Source organism: Harpia harpyja, chromosome Z (genome assembly GCF_026419915.1).
Source record: "Harpia harpyja isolate bHarHar1 chromosome Z, bHarHar1 primary haplotype, whole genome shotgun sequence".
NCBI classification, from domain to species: domain Eukaryota; kingdom Metazoa; phylum Chordata; class Aves; order Accipitriformes; family Accipitridae; genus Harpia; species Harpia harpyja.
The window spans coordinates 41,248,403-41,260,751 of NC_068969.1; the positions used below are offsets into that span (position 1 = coordinate 41,248,403).

The window sequence follows — 12,349 nt, forward strand, 5'->3', positions numbered from 1 at the left end:
AGACAGGTTCAATTATTAAACTATTGCATGTGTGTGGGAGTACATGCAATTAGAGAAGTATTCTTCTTGCGCACTTCCTGTCTTAAGGACAGGACAACATACTACAAGTTATACAGCCTGTAAGACCAGAGCCTATCACCCAATTCTTCATCTGCTTGCTCTAAAATAAAATGAGATTAGCTCCATTTAGGTCAGAGCCAGACTGATGGGGCACACCTGGGAATTTAAGATAAAATCCACTACTCTGTGATTCATTCTTCAATACACCTGCTTAAGTTGGCATGAAAAGTGTGGTATAAGTAATATACAAATTTAGAGAACATGATCACTGTAAAGGAACATGATAAATATAGGAGAAAACTTCAAATACTGACTACACCAGTTATAATTACAATGCAATAAACTACTACTGCCAGGAAATCAGGATTTTCCAAATTCTGCTAAGCAACATCACTCTTCCGTTTCTTTCAGCTCCAACTTCTTTATTTTAAAACAAATATCAACACTGGCACTACGTTTCCCACCACTTACTAAAAGAAAAAAACCCACTAGTCAAACCAACAGGCAAAACTGAAATGATCTGATTATGGAAAAATAAAGAGCTACCTTGCAATCCAAGCATACCTTCAGATTCAAATATATCTTGATCACTGGATTAACAGGAGTTAAATTAAGCTCACAGCAGTAAAATGGTCATGCCGCTATATTTCAACACAAGGTAATACATAACTTTCAGAAGTCCTTCCAGACCTCTCTAAAGGCCTAACCAAGACTTACTTTATTATAAACATATTGATAAGTCTCGAGAATATAGTAAAAATGTAAGGGTGCTTCTGAAATTTTGTAGGCCCCATGGAAACTGTACTATTCAAAGTCCAATGTAATTTAGTGAAGCAGATTTCATCTACAGAGAGTTCAGAGAGTCATACAATTATTTGGGTTGGAAGGGACCTTAAAGATGATCTAGTTCCAATTCCCCTGCCATAGGCAGGGACATCTTTCACTAGATCAGGTTGCTCAAAGCCCCATTCAACCTGGCCTTGAACTCTTCCAGGGATGGGGCATCCACAACTTCTCTGGGCAACCTGTTCCAGTGTCTCACCACCCTCACAGTAAAGAACTTCTTCCTTACATCTAATCTAAATCTACCCTCTGTCAGTTTAAAGCCACGACCCCTTGTCCTATCACCACCATGCCCTTGTAGAAAGTCCCTTTCTGGCTTTCTTGTAGGCCCTCTTTAGGTACTGGAAGCTGCTATAAGGTGTCCCTGGAGCCTTCTCTTCTCTAGGCTAAACAACTCCAACTCTCCCAGCCTGTCTTTGTAGGAGAGGTGCTCCAGCCCCCTGATCATTCTTATGGCCCTCCTCTGGACTTGCTCCAACAGGTCCATGTCCGTCTTATGTTGGGGGCCCCAGAGCTGAACACAGTATTCCAGCTGGGGTCTCATGAGAGTTGCATAGATGTAATATGTAGCTGTTCTGGCCTACAGAGATATAACAGGTTCCTTTCACATTCTACGGATTTCCTTCAAAGCTTGTACATCTGATGTAACCTCCAGTTTTTCAAGAGACATACCTGTGGAGGCAGAATGTAAGCCTTAATTTCTAATACACAAGTACCTATCCAACACCCCTTAAGCCAAATGACATAACAGCCTGCAAAACTCCACAGAGCAGTTGTCGTCTATGGTAGGCTGGACACATAAAACTTCTGCTTGTTGACATTGGTCTTTGGATATACTGACTCATATTTCACCTGTGTGGCAGAGATACTGTATCCAGACTATGAAACTGCATACTCCATACCTGAACTGTGCCTTGCACAAAAGAGATTTCAACATACAGTTGCTAAAGGCTAAGGGGTAACCTTATATGCTCGCTTCTGATCTGTCACATCCCTTTGTCATTAGGACTGTTAGATTAATTGCATGGTTTATTCCAGCATCAGGCAGATGTTACAGAACAGCTTCACTGAAAAAACACAGGAAACAACATCAAGCATTACGCTTCTTTTCTGCTTAAGGCTTCATAATGTTTTGGTTTCTGAGACATTATCAGATTAATACAATTAGTCTAGGGTGCAGATGGTGCACTGCTGTACTACTGTTCACATGAGCATTAAAAGATGTGACTTTGCTGGAACAGATTACAAGAGTGCAGGCAGCAACCCAAACAAATGAATTGGTTCAGCTGCACTTCTTTTTTTGTGTGAAAGTATAATAAAATGGACTGAAGAAAGGGGACATCTACAGGGAATACAAGGAATCAACTCAATGTTTCAGGCCTCAGTATGCCTGAAAACTGAAACAACCCCTACTGTTACCTTACTGCCTGCTTTGAGTTGAAACACTAGCATGCACACAGAAAGATCTTCCGGAATAAATTTTCAGGATAAAGACAAATTCTTATGCTATACTTGCTCTAAGTAGAGAATAAGAACTGAGGCATGCTTTGCTTCCCCAAGACAGAGGTAAAAAGGAGCACAGAATAGCACAAAACTATCCTGTTGTCCTGGTTTCAGCTGGGATAGAGTTAATTGTCTTCCTAGTAGCTGGTATAGTGCTATGTTTTGAGTTCAGTATGAGAAGAACATTGATAACACACTGATGTTTTCAGTTGTTGCTCAATAGTGTTTAGTGTAAAGTCAAGGATTTTCCAGCTTCTCATCCCCAGCCAGCAAGAAGGCTGGAGGGGACACAAGAAGTTGGCACAGGACACAGACAGGGCACCTGACCCAAACTGGCCAAAGGGGTATTCCATACCATGTGATGTCATGTCTAGTATATAAACTGGGGGGAGTGGGGGTGGGGGATCGCTGCTCAGGGACTAATTGGGTGTCGATCAGCAGGTGGTGAGCAATTGCACTGCACATCATTTGTACATTCCAATCCTTTTATTATTACTGTTGTCATTTTATTAGTGTTATCATTATTAGTTTCTTCTTTTCTGTTCTATTAAACCGTTCTTGTCTCAACCCACGAGTTTTACTTCTGTTCCTGATTTTCTCCCCCATCCCACTGGGTGGTGGGGGAGTGAGCCGCTGCGTGGTGCTTAGTTGCTGGCTGGGGTTAAACCATGACACCTCTAAAGACTTAATTTACTCTACAATCAAATTAACACCTCCTTAAAGTAAAGCAGCAACCTTTTTATGGGTAAACATGTTCCCACTTAAGTTCAAATTTCAAATCCAGTTTCCATGTCAGTTTTTGCAGAATGAGCATTAGTCCTTCTCTGCTATCGTACCCATGCACATTCACTCATGTTTACAGATCTGAAACAAATACATGCTAGTAGTGCAGTACATTAGTTCTAGAGGAAAACCATGACGATGACCCTGCGGAAGATAAGTAGCAACATCCCCTTTTAATTATTTTTTTAAAGGAAGAAGCCACCTCTGGAAATGCTATACCTGTCAACCATGAGATGCAATGGGATGTTAAGGACCTCCCAACTACGAAGCTTTAAGAGCCAATTCCTCATAAGGATTTAATATTTCAGAAAATGCACTTGCAATTGCCCTTTTCTATAATATTGTACAAAACCAGCCAACTAACAGTAATTCTGTCTCCTTTCTTTGTAAGTGGTAAGAGAGTAGTCTGAAGGCCAACAAAGATTTGGCCTTTCAACATGAAAAATCATGGTAAAAATACACTTTTAGTGGATCTGAATTTTTTGTGTGCTTCCCATGAAGTGCTTTTGAAAATAAATCTTGGAATTTAAGAGTCCTAGACATGTTTGAAACATAGCTTTCACATCAGGTGAAATATACTGGACCATTGTACATTCCTTCCTTTAGTTTAACTAATAAAACAAGACTGACCTGTCTGAAGTCACCATCCCTGGAGGTATTCAAAAAGCGAGTGGACAGGGTACTCCAGGGCATGGTTTAGGGGGCATGGTTAATGGTTGGACTCGATGATCTTGAAGGTCTTTTCCAACCGAAATGATTCTATGATTCTATGAAGAGAAGCTTAGCTTTGATCATTAAAAACAGTACAGGTTGTGCCAAATTTAATACTAATGGTTGATAGTGTTACTGCAGCAATATAACCACAGTGATCAGGACATAATTAAACCCCACAATTTACAAGTGACAGGGCAATACGAACAATACAATAACGTAATACCTAGCAGCTTAATTTACTGCACTCCTGAGCACAAGCCCATATTAAGAGCAACTAATGGCCCTGCCTTAGAAATCTAATAATTACAAATAATAACTCAGCAACTTCACCTTTCTGGACCAAATGTCAGATTATATGGCATAATAAACAATCACACATATTAAATCAAATAAGTGCATGAACAAAGTTCCTAACTAGCAACTCCAGCAACTCTCCGTTACCTAACAGTAGCTTATTGGGTGGGACACCTGGAGAATGGAGAGTAAGGCAACTATGCCTCTGGACTGGTATTGCCTAAAACAGGCTAAATTCTGAAAGGCTTAGGACTGAACAAATTTTGACTGTACAACTGACAGGGAGAACACAATTCCAGCCAGCGAGACAATTTCATACTGAGCACAGCCTGATCACGTTAGCCACCTGACCTTGCCAGCACTGATGCTTCATCATTGCATACCCAGGACACAGAAATGTGTTGGCTTTGTGGTTACCAGGCCAGACCAGTCCTCAAAGTGTCACTACACCATGCTCCTCAGAGCACAAAAACTGGAGAAGACTTCTGGCCCTTTGGAGCACACTGGTGCTGCAGTACGCTCAGGCTAATCAATGCTCCCATAATGCACAACATTGGTGGCTCTGGCACAGATAAATACAGTAGTCCAGCAGGAGCAGGTGCAGCTGCCACTGCCACGACTGAGAACATGGCAAAACTTAAAGCTTTCAGGTAAGCCGTGTGGGTTATTGTCATAGCAAAGTACATAAACCCAGGGAATTTATTTCTTCTGGGATGAAGTGTAGGGTAGTGGTAAGATACAGAGGGGTTACAATTAGAGCCTTTGGGAAGGAAATCATCTGTTCAAACGTAGGTATTTCTGTTGTAGATTTTGACACATTTGGTTCTTGTCTAGACTGCCATTACAGTTAATGAAGAGAAACACATTTCTACGACACAACTCGTCTCATCCTAGACATGTAAAATACATCACAGATGCATCAAATTTAAAAATGCTCATCTGTCTCCTCTGACAATAAAGGTAGCTAAGGTAATGAGTCCAGATGTGCAAGTCTTACAGTGTAAGCTGGAAGCTGCAGATCCCATCCTTAATATCCCTTCATGCTCTCATCACTAGCACATCATTAGATTATGGGCATGCTCCTCTGCCCATTTTTCTTCTGTCTTAACAGAAGCACAGTAATGCTTATATGTAAAACAAGGTTTCATTAATACATCCAGGGAAAACATTATGTGATTCTCTGATGCAAGACATTTTTAGAAATGAATAATTGTTTTGTAACTATTGTATCGGGTCTTCATGAAAAAGACAGTAGTAATTCTCTACTGAATTTTAATACAGCAGTGTAGAAGTGCCTCCCATGGCAGATGATATTGCAGCAACAGATTATGAGACCTACGATTCTTATACACAGCTGACTTAAAACCTACAGGACAATGAAAAATAAAACCCAAACCCTGACACTTTCTATCTAATCCCATTGGTGACCTTATGGTTTTAATGTAGCCACTGGTGTCCTCACACATACTGCACTGAAATGTCAAGTTACTCCTTCCAGGCTTACTCCTCTTAAACACAAGGCAATTCCATTGACTCAATACACACAGTTATAAAATATAACAAAGAGTTCAGAAAGATAAGCAGGTTAGCCACCACCATGGCAGAGATAAAGCCCTCCTGGCCTTAATTAAAGTAACTTTACTTGCAAAGGTGTGTAACACCTGAAAAGTCCATTGAGTGCTAACAGGCCAGTGAGAACTGGGTAACAATTAACAACACTGTTAGAAATCTACTGAACAATTTGGCCCTGCTGAAGAAGACCAAAACCTAAAATATCTTTCTTGCTCATCCTTGCTAGATATTCTTGATCTTACCTATCCAAGGCAAATGACTGCTAAATTCAAATGGTCATACATGGCCTCCACACATGCCCTAAATACAGTCTCCTTCCAGTCACCTTATTTTATTTTCATTGTATTGAATATGTTGCCATGAAGCACTAGGCGTTACATGAAAAGGCTGTAACCAGTTGAATTCAGACTCTCAAGGCTAAATCCTTGATCTAATAAATCATATTGTCATGGCTTAACCCCAGCCAGCAACTAAGCACCATGCAGCCGCTCACTCACATCCCTCCCCCCCACCCTGTGGGATGGAGGAGAGAATCAGGGGGGAAAAAAAAAAAAAGTAAAACTCATGGGTTGAGATAAGAACAGAATAGGACAGAAAGGAAGAAAATAATAATGACAGTAATAATAATGATAATAATGATAATGATTCTAATTATGATAATTATAATAATGATAATAATAGGAATATACAAAACAAGTGATGGACAATGCAATTGCTCACCAATCACCGACCGATGCCCAATTAGTTCCAAAGCAGCGATCCGTCCCCCCCGGCCAACTCCCCCCAGTTTATATACTGGGCATGACATGACATGGTACGGAATACCCCTTTGGCCAATTTGGGTCAGCTGTCGTGGCTGTGTCTCCTCCCAACTTCTTGTGCACCTCCAGCCTTCTTGCTGGCTGGGCATCACAAGCTGAAAAATCCCTGACTTAATCTAAACACTACTTAGCAACAACTGAAAACATTGGTGTGTTATCAACATATTCTCAGACTGAACCCAAAACATAACACTATACCAGCTACTAGGAAGAAAATTAACTCTATCCCAGCCAAAACCAGGACACATATGCATTCCTTATTATTCTGTGAAGCTTTCTACCACAGCATAAACTAACCCCTTACACCTGCCTTACTTTCTCTTAGAAGACCTAAAGCTATGACCATCTTTTAATCCTAACTAGTTCCTAGAGGAGAACAGAGTTATAACAGACTTTGGAAAATAGAAGCTGTTTTCATGATGACTGGCAGAGCTCTCTCTCTAGGCCTTTATTCATATGGTAAGTTCTGTTTTGCTTCTGTTTTAGTTTACAGTACGATGCAGAAGATAGCACCTGGAAAAGAGGATCTCAGTTAATGAGGTCATCATAACAGACTCTTATCCATCATCCCGTGTGGATTCTGCAGCCTGTCTCAATGGAAAACAGCCAGCTTTGAGAATTTTGGATACTGGCTCTGCAGCAAACCTGTCTGTTTGAGTGGGAGGGCTGGGTTACACAGGCTTCTCCCAGCTCATGCTCCAGTTTCACTGGTAAGAGATGGATCATTAATAACTTTATTTGCAATTCTGCCTAAAAAAGTGACCTGGCACTTGCATTTGGGTGATTGTATTTTATAAAGCAACACACAGCAGGACTCCAGATTGTCTAAAGCAAAAAGCAGAAGCAAAGTTCTGCTTCCTCCAAATCCCTCATAAAAGAGAGAGAAAAGCTGCCTAGCTATGCCATCAGGAAGGAATGCAAAATTCCCGAGGATTTAGCAAGCAAAAACTTATTTTTGCCAATTCCTCTGGTCTCAGGACACTAAAGGAGTTAAATCATGCAGCCCCTGTGCTGTGCACTACAGAGATGAGCCATAATTTTTAGCAGCTCATTCTATTCTTTTCCTCCATGACCAGGCACAAGATGCTTCAGCAAAGGGATTTTTAGCCTGAGCATTTTTGTTGCAAGACAAGGTCTCTTAAAGGTAGTGTCAAATCAAGATTTTGTTCAGGGATTACAGTGGAATGCTGTCAGTATTCTACATGCTTTACATGACATTTTAGGACTCTCTTGTCCCCTACTTACCCAGTGGAAGAACACTGCCCCTGCAACCAGCCACATTTGGTGACACTGCAGAAATCAGTAAATTCGTAGCACAAGGCACTAGAAAAAGCTAGGAGGTAAGAAGCCTACACCTGCAAGCATAATGAGCTGTATAACCTAAGAGGAATTTTCCTTCTCTATAATTCTTTAAAGGCCATTAATGTAATGAAGTTGTATTTGGTGTCTTTATCAGTACAATAAACTAAAAAGAAATCAGATTATAAAAGCTACTTTTTATAATAGTGAAAAGACCTGGTTTTCAAATGGCCCCTCTCTCCGCTGTAAGATATAACCACAAAATTCTTATCAAATCCAGTCCCGCTGTCTCTTCTGTAAAGTATTTGTCTCCAGAAGTCCTTTGAGAACAGCAGATGAAAGCAAGAAACATGAGAGCAAGTCGTTTGTCCAAGGTCACACAGCAGGCCAATAGCAGACCAAGGAAGAAAACCACAGCTAACCTCATTTGGAGTTGCCATCTGCTGATAAAGCTAGACTCCAAACACGTTCTTGAAGCAGACTTTGGCACCTTTGTTTAACTCAGCTTGAACCTGCCCAATGAAACAACATACGTCCAATTTTCACTGGCTAACGGAGTCCCGTGGATCTAATAGATTCACACTGGAAATGAAGTCTGGACTTTAAGATGTCAGAAAAATAGGTAGCACAAACTTGACATGTTCTTATCCCTCAGGAAGTTTTTTCTCTGACCTGCTAGGAAATTGCACTGCTCTTAAAGTCCTAAAGTCATTAAACTAGAACAGGCATGGTCATAACTATTAAACTAGCAACTTCAACCTGCAAGCAGACCAGAAAATAGTAGAAGCGGGAGGTGCCAGCTCAAGTTACCGGAAAAAGGTATGGACACGACTCATTAGATTTTCTGGGACAGATGGAAGAGTAGAGGACGAATTTAATTCACTTTTGAGTTCACTTGTCTCCTGCATGTACTCTAGTCCTTCACCTAACTGCTTGATAGTCACCTCTTCTTCACTGTCTTGTTTCTTAGCTCTGGAAACTGTATAACTTTCCAAAGGAATAGCAATATTTTAGACTGAAGATATTTATAAGGTATTGCTTAAGGTCTCTGTCTGAAAATGGTAAGTTCTGGGGAGGAAAAACAAAAATAGTATCAAGGGGCAAACTTAGTTGATGAGAGAAAATGCAAAACCTCTTGAGGATCCAAGGCCCAGCATCTTCTCTCCCATTCCTGTGCCTCTTTCCAACATAGCACATCTGCCCATCAATCTGTGATTAACAGAGGACAGTTACTCATTCACCTTTGGGCACCTAGAGTAAAGGCCTCTGTATGTTTGAACTTATTCAAGTGATTTCTGTACACCTCCAACTTGCATGTAGGTTGAGACTCTACCACAGTAAATGGTTTTCTGGAACCAAGTCCTTTGGATCAGGGGAACAAAATGCATATCCTCCAAGCTAATTATCACTATCCCATTGAAGGAAGAAATGAGGCCTCCATTTGCTAATAACGCTTCTGGTGCTGACAACTGCAACAAAATTAAGGAAAAAATATTTTAATTCAGGAAATTGCTTTGTTCAAGACCCCATTAGAAATACCATGCATTATATTTATAAAGATATTTCTTATAAGGGTATATATTACTTATAAGGACATTCCTTACAAGAAATTAAACACCTTAAAAACAGCTTACCATTGATCTCTTCCACTCAAGACCCAAAGGTCTATGTGAGAATCCCACCACAACTCTCTTCACAGAGATGCAAAGACTTAATCCTTCAGCCCAAATTCTGTCCAGAAAAAAGAATGTCAGTGCTAAGCACTCAGTGCTGGGAGTTCCCCTTCCTTCTTACCCCATGCTGGGAGAGAATAGGTGCATCATATAATTATTAGTTGCTTGGCTGGCAATAGCAGTTGTCAACACCCTTCCTGTGGAGTGTTTTAAATTAAGCTGCTGCGTAAGCTACAGGAAAAAAACAGAAACAAACCACAAACCACTCACCAAGTTAAAAAATGGACTCTTTTTGTGGAGGAAGTAACATCTCTACAAAGTAAAGGTGGCCCAAACCAAGGAGACAAGATGGGTAGAAAAAGCCATAAAGCCAGAACAGCATTTTCTCTCCACTTCTCAAAATACTCTTTAATTTTTAAAAAATGGGAAATAACGTAAGGAAAGCTTTACCCTTTTAGCACCATAGAAATTTGATGCAGGTTACCTGGAAATTACTTGTCTTCATCACCTTGCCAAGACACAACAGTTTGTAGACAGAAAATGTGGTGTAACCAGAATCATGCAAGTACTTGTTTTTCTTTGACGTGGAGTGTGGAGGGCCCAGCTGACAAGTCAAGGGTTTTTCAACAGCAGTTCCCAAACTGGTCAGTCCAGCCTACAGCTGTCCAGGTTGCCTAGGACCTAAATGCTGGTAAAAAATGAAGGCATCTTTCTAGCAGTCACAACAGAGAAAGAAAGAAATAAAGGAGAAGAGAGGTAACTACCAAGACTGCTCTCTCATCTCTCTCAGACAACATACTTACTGGGGCTGTCCTCTTGCCAGCCCACTAACAGAATAGCACTGTCTAAGTAGCAACTGTCTTTCAAAAATTGGTCCTATTCAGTTTTGCTCTGAAGAGTTACCAAAGACAACTTTGGACTGTGGGGGAATTCCAGACCCCACACAAGTGCTATTCTACCAAACAACCCATCTGCAGTGCAAACCAGAACCCTGCTCTGATTACAACCAGGGTCAATCCAGTCTGGAAAAAGATCATAATCCATTCTTGTTATAAAAACACTTCAGCAATCTTGAAGAGTACTACGTACAGCACTGGGTTAAACCAAAACCTGTTCTGAGCTCAGACAGGTATTAAAAGAGTTAAAATTTCTATTTCATAAAATCAATCATATCCCATTTCACCTCTTCTTCTAACATCCAAATTGTGAACAGAAAAATAGGTGTGGTACTAAGTGCACAGTAGCAGACAAAACTGTTATTTCAAATAGAGGCTTTCACACCCAGAAGTGCCTGTTTCAGTTAAAAAATGCAGGACAACCAGAATAATTTTTACATTTTAAGCAATGACATAACAAGCAAGGAGGGTAGTGTGGACTCCTCCTGCTTTTCTCTACCAGAAAGCCTGCCTGTTACTTTCTCAGCTTCAATCTACCAAATGAAAGTAATTCTCTTCCCCTGTCCTTAGACTATCATGGTATACACAATCATGCCACTGCTACAAGAGTTTTTCTTACAGAACATTTCTAGTTTATTATTTTAACTTCATGTAGCACCACAGGTAATCAAAACTGACACACCTGCCGAAACAGTGGTGCATCTCAGGGGTTCACCCTGTAACACCTTGTGGTTTGGGACCTGCAAGAGAGATTTCAGTTGCTTCATCCTTTCAATATACAGGAGTTACACAGCAGATAAATCCTGCTGCATAACAGCAGCCCAATGGCATACTCATAATAAAAAACTTTTAGTCCCTTCAGTATGTTGTTACATGGTAGGTGTGTGTTTTACATCTGACAATAAAATACTGTTATTGGTTTGAATTCCTCTCTCTCCTCATTAGTGCTAAGACTGCTATAAGTCTCTACAAAAGCAACAGTGGCATTTAGGAAAGAAGCTTTAGGAAAGTTTGCAGCTCCCAGCATCTCCAGGTCAGGTTATTCTTCAATCAATAGGAGTACTGGACTAAAAGGGGACTCATTCACTGAGCCCAGTTTTAGTTTTTCCAGGAAATCATCAAGCTCTCCAGAAACTTGCTAACCTCACTATTAGAAACAGGTGGGGGTTTGGGGCCCACAGCTGCTTTCTGCTTGCAGCATTCAACATTCACTGCAACCACAATGCTGATACAAATCTATAAAACTAATCTCAATTATGGTTCACAGAAGGTGACTACTAGGCCTCTGGAGTGAGGATGTAGCTGTTCGGTCAGTGTCTGTCACTGTGGAATTGGGATGAGTAAGTATATAGCACTGCAGCCTGTTGTGGTAGTTTGCCATAGTACCTCTCTTTGCCTAACATGCAAGTGTTCAGACAGAAACCCAGTTTATTCTGTCAAGGATCTTAAAGCTGTCATTCCTATAGGGTTTGAAATACGCTTTACAGTGAACTGGTTCACAGTTTCAGCACATCAAAAGTTCCTGTGTTCAGATGCTGTCCAAAACACAGTTCTGTCATATGCTAGCCTGCTCAGTTGCCTGTCGTGTGCTGAGCAATTTGAAAATAAGCATTGGCGCCAAAAGCCTAGACCATTTATTAACTGCACTGCATTAAAAGGCACATGCACCAATTCACTAATTCAAGAAGCGATGTCTTCCCATACAGTCCGAACAATCTCTTACTGAGCAGAGTGAGAAAGGGCTTAGGAAACCCACCTAGCTCTTCTACAGACAGACTTCTGCAAACTCCTAAATAGCAAAACACACACTACAAATAGTTCTTCACTCTAGAGTCACAATCTACACAGCAAATTAATTGAATGTCACTGGATTCATTGGAGGTCTTCAAGC

General features: G+C 40.7%; 1 protein-coding gene across 5 annotated transcripts in view; it reads right to left on the bottom strand.

The window, feature by feature from the left end:
- The window catches only part of MOB3B (MOB kinase activator 3B), a 119,084-nt gene that overhangs the window by 91,961 nt on the left and 14,774 nt on the right, over positions 1–12,349 (bottom strand). The window contains exons 1-3 of one of the 5 annotated variants that reach the window (XM_052778295.1): positions 11,141–11,208; positions 10,047–10,250; positions 9,524–9,620 (exon numbers count right to left, since the gene is read on the bottom strand). The exons of 2 other annotated variants lie outside the window; for them this stretch is intronic. The gene's annotated coding sequence lies outside the window, so the exon portion shown is untranslated. Of the gene's footprint in view, positions 1–9,523; positions 9,621–10,046; positions 10,251–11,140; positions 11,209–12,349 lie in introns of those variants that run through there. 2 more of the 5 variants (XM_052778293.1, XM_052778296.1) reach the window with 2 other exon arrangements.